Here is a 13,153-nt window from a genome sequence, read left to right as displayed (position 1 = left end):
CATGGGAGAATGCTTCAAGGAGGTTAGGAAACACCAGTTTCCTCCCACTCTTTAAGATCTGAACCATCAAGAGGTAAGAGTTTGCTCTACCTCATAATCTTAAATGCTCCCTTGCCACAGTCCTAAAGGGAGGGAAGTCCTCCTGGGGACAGACTGAACCCTCCAAAAGTGTGAGCCAACTAACCCTTCCTGTTTCTAAGCTCATGATTCTCAAGTGTCTGTTACAGTACTGGAATGCTAACACACTAAGGCAAAACATTATTTGTAGTTCTTTAAATTAGCACTTAGAGTAATTGGGTCCCGTTCTGGCATTTTCATACGTATTTTGGTTTTGTTGATCCTCTTCCCCATTCCTCTCTTCTGTTCCCTCCTGCTTTGCCCTTCACCCCTTCAGGAGCTTCCCTTTGTGTCTCTGCCATATGTATTTATGGCCTTCCCCCGACCACACAACCTTCTCATTCAGCTTCTTTTTGCCCTCTCATGGAGGACTCCATTGTAGTTTTATTATAAATGAAAGCACATAAATACATATACATACATTAAAATCTAAAATCTTTCTAACATACAAAACATGCTGCATTTGCAGTAAAATGTGTAGTCAAAAATCAGTCAATGTTGTTCCTCTTTGAATGTATTTAACACATATCTTGCCTTCTTTCTTCCTGCTTTCAGGATCCATTACCTAGTCACAATGTTTTAAGTCTCCAACGTGTAGCTCACTGTGATCCACTTGAAAGCTGGCAAGAGAAACCTTCTTTTAAACAATGCTGTTTTTCTCATTGTATGTAGTGGGGTATATTTTGCTTCATTAAACTCCTCTCAGATATATCTGTCTTTTTCCATTCTCATACAAACTACTCTAGCTCAAACCATAAGCCCCCCTTACTTGTACAACAGCTTCCTGAGTTTTGCCTCACCCAGTCATAAAGGTAGAATTTCTTAGAACTGAAAATTCACATTTGCCTGTCAATGCTGTTCTACCACACTCATGTCAAAGACAAAAACTCCCAACACTATCTGTCTATGACACCAAAACTTTCTTAGAGTATCTTACCTTGATTTCTGTCTATTTTTAACCCCATTCACAATAACCTTGAATGGTCTCGGAGTAGGATTTCTCCTACCTAAGGACCCTGGAATGTGTTGTTTCCCTGTCTAATCATTCTGTGTGGACTCTCTTGCATTGAGTCATCCTTCTATTTAACTGTCCAAGCATTACTTTTGAAGGGAAGCTTTCTGGTCATGCCTCTCATCCCAGACATTGCTCTGTACTTATCCATTGTAGAACTTAACTATACAGTTAGTCAGTTGCACAATTATTTGGTTTTTGTTTGTTTTTGTTTTCCAAGATAGGGTTTCTCTGAGTAGCCTTGGCTGTCCTGGAACTGACTCTGTAGACCAGGCTGGCCTCAAACTCATAGAGATCCACCTGCCTCTGCCTCTCAAGTGCTGGGATTAAAGACATGCACCACAAGTGCCCAGCTATAATTATTTGCTTTAAGTCTAACTTCCCTACTGTGATACATATGTCATAATGTTAACTATGAATTAATTTGATTGTATTGCATTTCCAGTGGTAGCCAAGTATTTTAGATATAGTATATCCTCAATAAATATTTGTCGACTGTATCAAACAAACAAAAACACTAGGAATAGGTATGGTGAAAAACAGTAGAATAATTACCTAGCATAAATGAGGCCATGGGTTCAGTCACTAGCACTGAATAAAATAAAAAATAATTCAAAATAACAAAACATAATTTCCACCATCATATCTATCTTCAATGAGACATTTCAAGAATTAAGTAATTTTGCTTCTCCCACCTGTCTACAAATATTAATCACCATTACTGAGCATAAAGCCATTCACTCTTCTCACTCTCTGATATCAAGCCTTGCTTATTCATGCATCTGTGTCACCATCAATCACTTTGTTTTCCTGGCCTATAATGCTCTTTTTCCTATCTCTCTTAATTCCATAACTCTTTCTCAACTCCAACCCAAAGCTGCTGACATTACACTTCTATATTGATTTATATTTATTATGGATTTCTATAGTATTAGTAATAAATGCTTACCAATTTTAAGTATGTGTTCACTATTTTTTCATGTTTATTAATCTACTTTCTTCAGCCAGAGCCTATTTTTTTTAAAATTCATTTATTCTATTCACTTCTTGTACTTTTTCAGTAGTCCTCATTCAAAGCTTTCTATCTCCCAACCCTACATTCACGACCGCATAAACCTCTAGCATTCTATATTCTTCTAAGTTACTCTGTAAACACTTGCCAGTTAAAAGACTTAGCTTTACCTTAAATGTATGGAAGGAGCCACCTGTATATTGAATTTGTTTTGTCATTAGCATCAGGAAACAGAAGAGGGCAGACCTCTATGAGTTGGAGACCAGCCTAATCTACATAGTGAGTTTTAGGCTGGCAAGCACTATATGGTGGGACTCTGTCTAAAAATAAATAAGTATAATTTAAAAATAAACCCAAATAATGAAATTGATGCAGATGAAACACCTCATTTGAATTTTCCGCTTTTCTGTATGATAAAGTCTGTTGACTACATCAGTCCAAATTTTACCAGAATGCAAAATAAGTCATAATGGTCAAAATAGATGAATTGGAAATTTCATTATGTCCCCAAAGTTATCACTTGTTCTCTTTTAACACAAAAGCAGAAATAATTGCATTCAAAAAATGTTATTCCTGGCTAACATAGTATGTTAATAACATTGGAAAATTAATAGTCAAATATTTAACCCAAATCCAGAGTATTCTTTCTTAATAAAACTTAAGTCCAAATGGATTGTATTTTCTGATGATTTAGCTACTACTCAGTCTTGTGAACACATATAGGTGTTGTTTCTTTTTAGTTATTTAGCTATTTTATGTAGATTGGTGTTTTTCATTCATGTATGTCTGGGTGAGAGTGTCAAATGCCCTGGAACTGGAGTTAAAAGCTTCCATATAGGGGCTGGGAATTGAACTCTGGTCCTCTGGAAGAGCAGCCAGTGTTCTTAAACACTGAGCCATCTCTCCAGTCCACTAGGTTACGAATGCAACAATGCACTGCTTATTTTCTAAGAGCCATAGAATCTTCTTTGGTGGAACATAAGCCTAAGAAACATTTAGTTGGATTAAGTTTCACATCTTTCTCTTGGATTTCTTTCAATTACTGAAAAATATTTTATTGTATGTGTGTTTTGCTTGATACAACTCTGTACAATATCATATGTGCCTAATTCCTTTGAGGACCAGAAGAGGGCATAGGATTTCCTGGAACTTGAGTTACAAATGGTTTTGAGCTATCAACTGGGCACTGGGACTTGAATCTAGTTCCTCTTCAAAAGCAGCCAGAGCTCTAAATTGCTGAGCCATCTCTCCAGCTCCCCCATTGTTATTTTAAACCTGTGCTCTGTAAAAGTATGAGAAGTCAGCCTTTTTCTGTCTGCATATGAAATATTTCTGGATGAAATATAATCAATGACTTGAATTCTCCATATAGTTTTTTTGACTGCAGGCTAGGTGCTCAGAAAGACTAATTGTTAAATCACAGGAGTACCATTTCCTAGCGTATCTTTAATCATAATTCCTAGTATTCTAAGGTAACCAATGAAGCTTTCAAAACTGGTCCTAGGGGCTCAAGACACAGCTCAGTGGGCAAAGCATTTGTCACAAAACGATGAGGGGTAGAGTTCACATCAGATCTCCTGAGCTGAGCAGGCATAGACTGAGAGACCTTGCTTCAGTATGAGGTGAAGAGGGACAGAGGAAGAAACCCAGTGTCAGATTCTGACCTCTACTGTACCTCACACACCTGCAACTTGCACCCACACAAGAGAGCACACCACACAAACACATGCACACACACATGCACCCTCACACTTCTGCACACACACATGAGAACATACCACACAAACACATGTACACACACACGTGCACCCTTATGTGTCTGTACACACACATGAGAACACATCACACACACATGCACACACACACACATGCACCCTCACATACATGAACATACACATGAGAACACACCACTCAAATATATGCACACACAAATACATGCATACACACATTCACCATCACACAACTGTACCCACACATAAGAACACATGCCACATACAAGCACCAGATGCACAAGTGCACACACACACACATGCACATGAGCACACACAATAGATACATACACACACATAATCTCAACAGTGGGATGATCCTTGCCAAGTATGCTGAAGGCCCTGAATTTGATGGCAGCACTAATAAATACAATGTTAATTTAGTCAAGGAAGTTAGATCTAAAAGATACTGACCTTCATTTATTTCTTCAGTCAGAAATTAAATTTATAAACATTTCAGTCATTTTCATGAGCAGTGTACTTCAGCGAATTATATATTTTAACCAAGGTGAAATAATACAGAAAATTACCTCCAAATATTTCGTTTGAAATGTGTTTATGTGGGGGATGGAGAGATGGCTCAGCAGTTAAGAGCACTGAATGCTCTTCCAGAGGTTCTGAGTTCAATTCCCAGCAACCACATGGTGACTCACAACCATCTGTAATGGGATCTGATGCTTCTTCTGGTGTGTCTGAAGACAGCTACAGTGTACCCATACAATAAATAAATCTTTAAAAAATATATAAAAAGAAAGAAATGTGTTTACAAAATTGTTTTATGATTTTGAGGATTCAGTCCCAAGGTGTCCAGTTAACTTGGCTAACCCCAGGCTGTGTCTACTAATGGCTGCTTATCTGCAACACCAAATCTCAGAGCATGTCCTACAAACACATTTGAAAACTTGCTTAGAGGCTCTTTCTAGTCACTCACTCCCAAAGAATTATTTTCTTTAGGAAATACAATCTCAACAGCTTGGCATCTTCAAGAGAACTCTCCTGTTGAAAGAACCATTCTCTCCAAATCAACGCCTTAGCCAATGTGGCAAGGGCTATTTCAGAAAGAGCAGTCTTTTATTAAAACTAAATTCATCCACTCATCAACACGTAACACATCCTGTTTGTCATTGCTGTTCCAGCTACAAAGAATTCTGCAATGTGCAGTAAGTTCCATACCCTTAAAAGCTCACATTTATCCTGGGTGCTTGTGTTTGGGGAAGGAATGTGGGGTATAATTGGTAAGTAAAAGATATGGCTGGTTTAAGCTGAGTGTAGTGGTACATACCTGGAACCCCAGCACTTGAGAGACTAAGGTGGACAATTGCAAGCTTAAGATCACTTTGGAATACATACTGAATCCCAACCTAGTCTGGGAGACCCTGTCTCAGAAAAGGGGGTGCTTGTTTTGAGGAGAATATAATAGGTAATTGAAGTGAAGTCAAATTAAACAGCTCTATACCAGTCAGTGGTGACACGTGCATTTAATCCCAGCACTTGGGAGGCAGAGGTAGGCAAATCTCTGAGTTCAAACCTGGGGTGCTCTAGAGAGAGAGTTCCAGTATCCAGAGCTACACAAAGAAATCTTACCTTGGAAAACCAAATGGATACATAAATAAATAGCATGCTATATAAATGGCACATAAAGAATACTTGCCATGAGAAATACATGTATAGTATACAAATATCTATATATGCATACATAGATATATATTCCATTGTGGAAGTGTACATATGTTTATATATGTGTATATGTACATATTTATTTAGCTATCTTGCTATATATGTATATGAGTATATACATGTATATATGTAAATACATAAAAAATCTAGCTAACTAGCAAGATAAGCTAAATAAATTTATACTGATATAGTTAATCTAAGTAATCATGCAATCTTCGTAGGTTCACATATCTCATGATATTCATTGGCCCATGAATGAGCAGAAGAAATAGTGTCACATTGGCAAAATAGCAAATTACACATAAGATTAAAGTTTTGCATGCATAGTAAACAAATTACTTTTAAATTATAGATGTGCTTACAAGCCAATTATGAAAGATAATTAGCAAATAGGATCAGTGAAACATACATTCAAAGTTCACACAAGAATATATGTATGTATAAGGTCAGGCATTGTAGCATAGCCCTCAGTTCCAGCACTCAAAAGCCAGAGGCAGGTGGATCTCTTCAAGGCCACCATGTCACACACAGTGATATCAAGGCAAGGTTACATGGTAGAATTCTGTCTTAAAACAAAACAAACAAAAGACCCATGTATATACTCATTCATCATCTCTGAATTGTATCTATGAAAATTCAACTGAATTCCTCATACAAATAAATATACATGAAGCTAAGTAGCCCAATAAGTACAAGTACAAATACTTAACAATAAATTTAAATTTTACACTAATATGCATTTATATATGAATATATATGGTTCATTTACAATCATCTGTTGTTGTTTTTCTGGCTAATTGTCTGGATGTCCGACAAAAACCCAGTAAATAAAACAAAAATCTAAAGCAAATAATTTATTATAGTGATATTAAATATCAATTTGCATTCAAAGCAGAATGTCATCTTCCAAAATGGTCGAAAAAAGCCTGTCTCGCTATCACTGCATCCTCGCACATTTGTGTATGTGCCTTCGTAAACACTCCTCTGTATTAGAAAAGCATGCCTTCATAAAGGCATTTAAGTTTGCAGAGATGATTTTAAAGAAGCATACAATTAATTTGTGATAATGACAGGTATGTGTAGACTCAAGAATTAATGAAAAGCAAAAGCATCTTAAGCCAATAAGCTTTTAATGTTATCAGTTTGATTTTTGCAGGAAATGTAAGTCATTTATTTTCAAATGAAATGATTAAAAATACTTTCTAGAGTATATCAGTAATATTTAAAATAGGATACTCACAACTTTCAAATACTGCTTTAGTAGTCATTATTTGTCATTAAACATAACTGTATATTTGAGAGCTTCCCAATAATAGCCTTTAATTAAACCAAGGACTGACTGTTAGAGGGCTTCCGCTGCCCTTTGAAGTTCTTAATTATTACTTGTATCCAGCCTTTTATGGTACACTTAAGGTTAAGTAATTTAAATATATCTTGAAAAGAAATATGAAGACTTTTGCCTTTTTAAATTAAATATCTGAATTTCAGGATTTGAAAATAATAACATATGTTTTGATTTTTTTTTCATGGCCGAATGTTAAAATGCCCACAATATTAAACAACAACAACAAAAAAATGGTGGCTTTTTATGGGACTAATCGCTAAGCAGATGCATGTAAATGAGCCATTTTCTATGCATGGCTTCCAAAAGTGCTAATTAAATAGTTGGTATTCAAGGCTATGCTCGCTCATTGTTTAGTGACACACAAATCCAGCCATGTGTACCAGCAGACATTTTAAGTTGAATGTTTTCTCCTCTGCGGCCTTTGTCAGGAAATGGTGGGCACCATGATGAGAACGCTAGTGCAAGCAAAACATTGAAATATGCTTTAATAATGTTTTAACCATGTAGTGACACTAGTCTAGTTTCCTAATGAATTTTTAATTTCTTTTTTCTTATAAGAGTGGTATGAGTTATCGCTGATGCATATTAAAACATATACATGAGTCATTTTCTCTAAATTTGCATAAAATGGCTAAATGCTAATGCACCAAATGGAGCTTACTATATGTGCTACAGCAAATATTCCCTTGAAGATTTTCTGCAATCAATCTCCTGTATTTCATTAGCAACCAGATAAGGTGTGGTCTGCAGAATAAAAAGGGAAAGTGTGCAGCTCATGAACTTGAGGCTTCGGATGATTTCTACATGGTGATTAGAGTGGATTCTGCAATTAGGATTTATGTAGGTAAAACACACACACACATGGTTCCTTTAAAGGCACAGCGCAACCACAGTTCTGAGAACAGCCTCACAATGTTGAACAATGAAAAGACACCATTCAACGACTGCGACTTTCTATTCCCAAAATTAAATGAAAGAAAGCCATACTTGAAATTTATTGTCATTTGATTGATAGAACCCTTACTCAAATTTTACAATTTTTTTCATTATGATTACAAAATAACTTTCAAAAATAACCATGGGTGGAGGGACATTTTCTTTCCTAATTTCCCCCTCTTCCTTTGTCATATAATAATGAGGAATTTTGGTGTTCATTCTTTAAATATTTTTTTTCTTTTTACAACCACAACACCCTTTACTAAAGGCGCACTAAGATCACATGCTGTACAAATAGCATCAAGGTGATACTGTTACTGGGCAAGGCAAATATTTCCTTGCAGAATACACTCCTCACTTACTGCACTTACCAAGCTTTTTTCTTATCCCTCATATTTTCACCATCTGGAATACTTTTTAATCTGAAAAAATTGGGGAAGGGGATGGCTATTTAAAAATAAATGTATGCTTTGCCCTACAGTTATTTTGAATTAGTCTTGATAAATAATTAAGGAATGCATAATATATTATTTAGAGTCCATGGTCTTAAGAATTTGAGTGGTATTTCAAGTACAATTATAGTCATTTATTTATCAGTAGAAAATTTACATAATCACACTTCAAAATCCAGTGGACTGGAGAGATATCAGAAAGACACCCATGAATGCGGTAATGACTCTGAGAAGGACATTAGTTAATAATGTAGTGGCGCTCAGGATAGTCTAATATCTAGCACGGCCACACTTGATCACTTGTAACAATAAAAGCATAAATATTTTCCCATTTCAAGTTGCATTTTCTGCAGAGGAGCTTTTTATTGTATTAAATGCAATTTGAAAATTCAAAATTGAATTAGACAATCTGTAATGAAATAGAGCTAGTTGAGTATTAACTTTTAATAAACAAAGTCAAATTTCTATTTCCAGCAGTAAGAAAATCATTTAGTCAATAGTAATTGGTTAACATGAACAATTTTCACTTCATATATTCTAATGTGACAATATAGATCATAAGACTAAAGTCTAGAAGGGCAGAAATTTAAGTTCTTTTTTTTGTCCATGAGCATAGCATATTAATGGAGATAGGGTTCCCTGTTACAGAGGAAGCACATTTTCAGTTAACTCAGGCCTGGTATGGATTTTTCCTTAGCAGCTAGTTCATCTGAGACAAATTGGTAGAAATAGATACAGTGTTTGTACCCTGCTGTTTGAGTCACTGGAATTCCATGTTATATCTGCAAACTGAGACTTTAGGCTACAACTGAGCATGAGTCTTCTGTAGGAAAACTTCAGCTACATAGCAATTTCTCGTTTGATTCTGGAATAACTGAGCATTTCACGTATTAATCTAATTGTGTACAAGTTGTCTAGTCATTTTATAAAGCAAGGCAAATGGCAATTTGTTTATTCCTATTTCCTTGCTGTGCAGCTATTTCCATGATTAAAGCCATTCATTGGGCATCCACTATAAACTCTAAAGATGAAGATCTGCTTGTTTGTTTTTTATTTGGGAATGATGTCTTACATATCCCATCACTTCAGAGGCTGAGACAGGAGGATTTCTGTTGGAAGCCAAGTTAGGCTCCATATTGAATTCCAGGCCATCATGGATTACAAAGTAAGATCTTGGTTCAAAAATAAATGATTTCCTATTCCTTTCAGAGCCAGTTATCATCAATTAGTCATGGCCATAGTTTTGTATTTAAAGTTCTTAAACAGTTTTCAAGCAATCCCACACACTGCTCTACACTGTCAACTTCACATACCTAGTGCTAGCCAGGGATAATTTAACATTGTATGGACAGATGTTTTTTAAGGATAATGCAATAGATTAAAATAACTTTAAACAACTAACATCTATAAAATGTCTGCTTTTGAAAATGTAATGTCTAAAACCTATTGGGTGGGTTCTTCCTCAATACTCTTATATTAATGCAACTGTATCAGGTTCCTTCATAATACTAGCTGAATTAAAAATAAGAACTAAGTACACTTTTATTATTACTATACAAGAAATTTAGCCTTCACAGGAAGCTAGTTGGTAGAATTTGAATTTCAATGATATTAAATTTGTTATTGTCTTCAAGGAGACATTAATTCCAAATAGATTATAGGAGATTTTTTTCATTAGAATGGACTTGATAAATATATAAACTGTTTGAAATATTTATTCAGTGAAAATACTTCTTATTGTATATGTCATTTATTTGTAAAGTCTAATAAATTTTATCCTATATGTTGATATATTTTTTCTCTAAAAGACAAAGATTTAAAAGACACTATGATTAGTATTTGGCAATTTGTTTTTTGTAACATAATTAGGAAAGCGTTGATGTTTTACCGTTTTGCTACTTTTCCATACAACCTTCCTTTCCAGTGATTTCTTAGCCATCAATTTGCAAGTTTACACCAGTTTTTACAGTGATCAGTTACTACAGTTATTTTCAATCTCACACTAGCAATTAATGATAAAAGACACACATTTTAACCTTGTCAAGTATGGGTTTAAATTTTTAAAATGTCCAAAAATAATCTACAGTTAAAATTATTCTGATAACTTGTTTTCCTAAGGCAAATGATTACTAAAAGAAACTCTTAAACACAAGAAATCTGCCAGATAGCTACTTAGTGACAGAACCAGATGGGTATTGTTAGCTGTTTTAATAATGCAGCATTTTTTGAAGCATTTTCCCAGGGTTATTTCTAATTTGCCCTGTCATATAAAAGCCACAAACTCCTTTAAAACAGTAATCAGTTTGAAAGTTATGACAAGAGGTTGTTAGTAGTACTCTGAGAATTTTACCTTTGAAATACTACTCTGAACTATTTTTTCAAAGTAGCTGGCCTTGGCAATGCAAATAGACCCGCGACCCAGAAAGCCACCACCTTTGGGGATCTGAAAGACTCCCCTGAGCATACAACAATCTTCAGTGGATAATAAAATGAAAACTGCTCTACATGTTGGCCAATACCCTTCTATATGTGTCATTATTATCACATGAACATGCACACCAGGGTGGCTAGGACTTCTCTTGGTGATCATGCCCATTTTCCAACAGTAAGACCCACCGGTAGCCTCCCAGGATTATTGACTGTCACCTAAAGCAACATCTAAAGATGTTCCCATTTTCTGCCCAGTTCACTCATCCAAGGCCCTTCTCTTTTTTAGGATCACTGAAGGCCCTAAGACCAGGACCTGAGCCAGGGGAGGTGGATTTAGGCCAGTTAGAGTTAAGATGGTATCATTAGCTTCGCACAGCGTGACCTCCCCTTAATCCTGTCTGCAACTTACAAGTTTAAATGTCCATGCATGATGTTATTAACTGGCTTTAGTAAGTGCTTAAGACCCAGACTTTTTTAAGTAATCTCTGAGCAAGTTCTACTGTATCCACCCAACAAAGAGATAAATAATTGCAGCAAATCTGATAGAGTGAAGATGTCCCAAGTTCCCATTGGTGTGTTGGTGCAACTCCTAGAGAGGACCTAAAAGGTGATCCCTGAACCCAACCAAGTACAGGACCACTCTGAACCAATTTTTCTGATGGGGGTTGGAGGATCCTTTTCTGTTAGCAGCAACTCACTAACTTTAAAACAAACAAACAAACAAAAAGTATGAGGAGTTACAGAGGACACAATCATTAAACCTGAACTATGGGGGTAGGGGTAAGCAGAGGTAGAAAAGCTAAGTAGAGAACCCCATAAACCATAAAGAACTGACCAGACAGACAAGGGGCTCTAAGGCAGAAAACACCTGACTGCCAGAAACCCTTGTCCAAAACAGATTAACTCCCAATGCCACCCTATCCGCAAACGCAACTCAGGGATTCCTAAGTAAATGCATCCTGGAGAGGCACAGGCAGGGCCAGGTCCCTGGTAACCTGCCAAGGGACAAGCAAGTCACATTCAACATCCCTTATGTATGCTCTCAGACCGCCGGACAGAGGAGGGGAGGCCTGGACTACACAACCCGGCGTGGTCCTCAACCTCCCGGCAGCGGCGGGGTGTGAGCACGTGAGCTCCGCGAACCTGGGAGGCCTCCCACCACACCACCCGAGCCTCAGCGCGCCCCTCGCATCTCTCCCGCGCACCAGCCGAGAGCGCGCGCGCCGGCGCACTAGCTCTAGCAGCTAGGGCAGCCGGTCTCCCGGGAAACACCAATCAGACGCTCGCTTTCTTTCGCCCCGCCGCGAGTAGCGGCAGCTCAGGGAGGACTCAGGCTGTTGGTCAGCACTGACGGGCCTTGTGATGCCCAGCGGCGGACCTGCAGCCTCAGCCATTGCCACTGCCTGGCCCAGCCAGTTCTGCAGCCAGTCACAGCCTGCTGTCTGTTCTGTACACCGCCCACACCAAGCACCTTGAGAGGCGAAGCCTGGCTATTTTTAGATCTCTAGACTGCGTTGTGCAGACTCTGAGCAAAAATCGAGTCAAACCCTCAAGCCCAGTGATGCACTTCTCTTTGAACCGATATGGTTCAGAACTCCCTATTTCTCTGAATAAAGTCGATTATCTGTACTTTTTAAACTCTACCCCCTGTGGTCTGGCAGTTGGCTGCGAAGCAGAAAGCCACATGCTTTTACCTCAAAAGATGACTATCACTTTTTTAAGGGAGTCTACTAACTCAGGCCTGCAGGCCTGTTTGAGAGCAAGCAAATATTCCTTGGTAGCAATCACAACTATATGCTTTTCATTCCCATTCATTATTTTAGGTTAATTCCACAGAAAAGTCGAACAATTTCCAGAGGGGACGAAATAGGTTTTCTAGGCAAATAAGAATGGATGCTTCTGCAGAGGCTTGTTTAACTTGGAGGGGGGGCGGCTGGGGGGTACGGTGAACAGAATAACAGGATAACAAAGCCATCCATTAATCCGGAGACACTGAAGAACTGCCTTACATGCTCCATTGTTGTAAGATCTATTTAACAGTCTCAAAGTACTGGTAAGACAATTGACCTAGTATTACAAGTATCTTTTACTCGACAACTTTAATTCTAGTTTTTAATCACAAGAGACATTTATTCTTTGTTGTCCATTTCACCGCCACCACCCAGAATCTTACATAACATGGTATGTTTTATTTTAGCAAATTTAGGAAAATGTAAGTCATGGGAAGATATAAAATGACCTCCGGGAATAGTTGCATATGCCTTTAATGCCAGCACTCAAGAGGCAGGCAGATCTCCGAGTTCAAGTCCAGCCTGGTCTACAGAAAGAGTTACAGGGCAGCAAGAGCTACACAGAGGAAACCCTGTATCAGAAAAAGGAGGAGGAGGAGGAGGAGAAGGAGGA

The sequence above is a fragment of the Mastomys coucha genome, unplaced genomic scaffold (genome assembly GCF_008632895.1).
Source record: "Mastomys coucha isolate ucsf_1 unplaced genomic scaffold, UCSF_Mcou_1 pScaffold8, whole genome shotgun sequence".
In the NCBI taxonomy this organism is placed as follows: Eukaryota; Metazoa; Chordata; class Mammalia; order Rodentia; family Muridae; genus Mastomys; species Mastomys coucha.
This window is presented reverse-complemented; position numbering follows the sequence as displayed.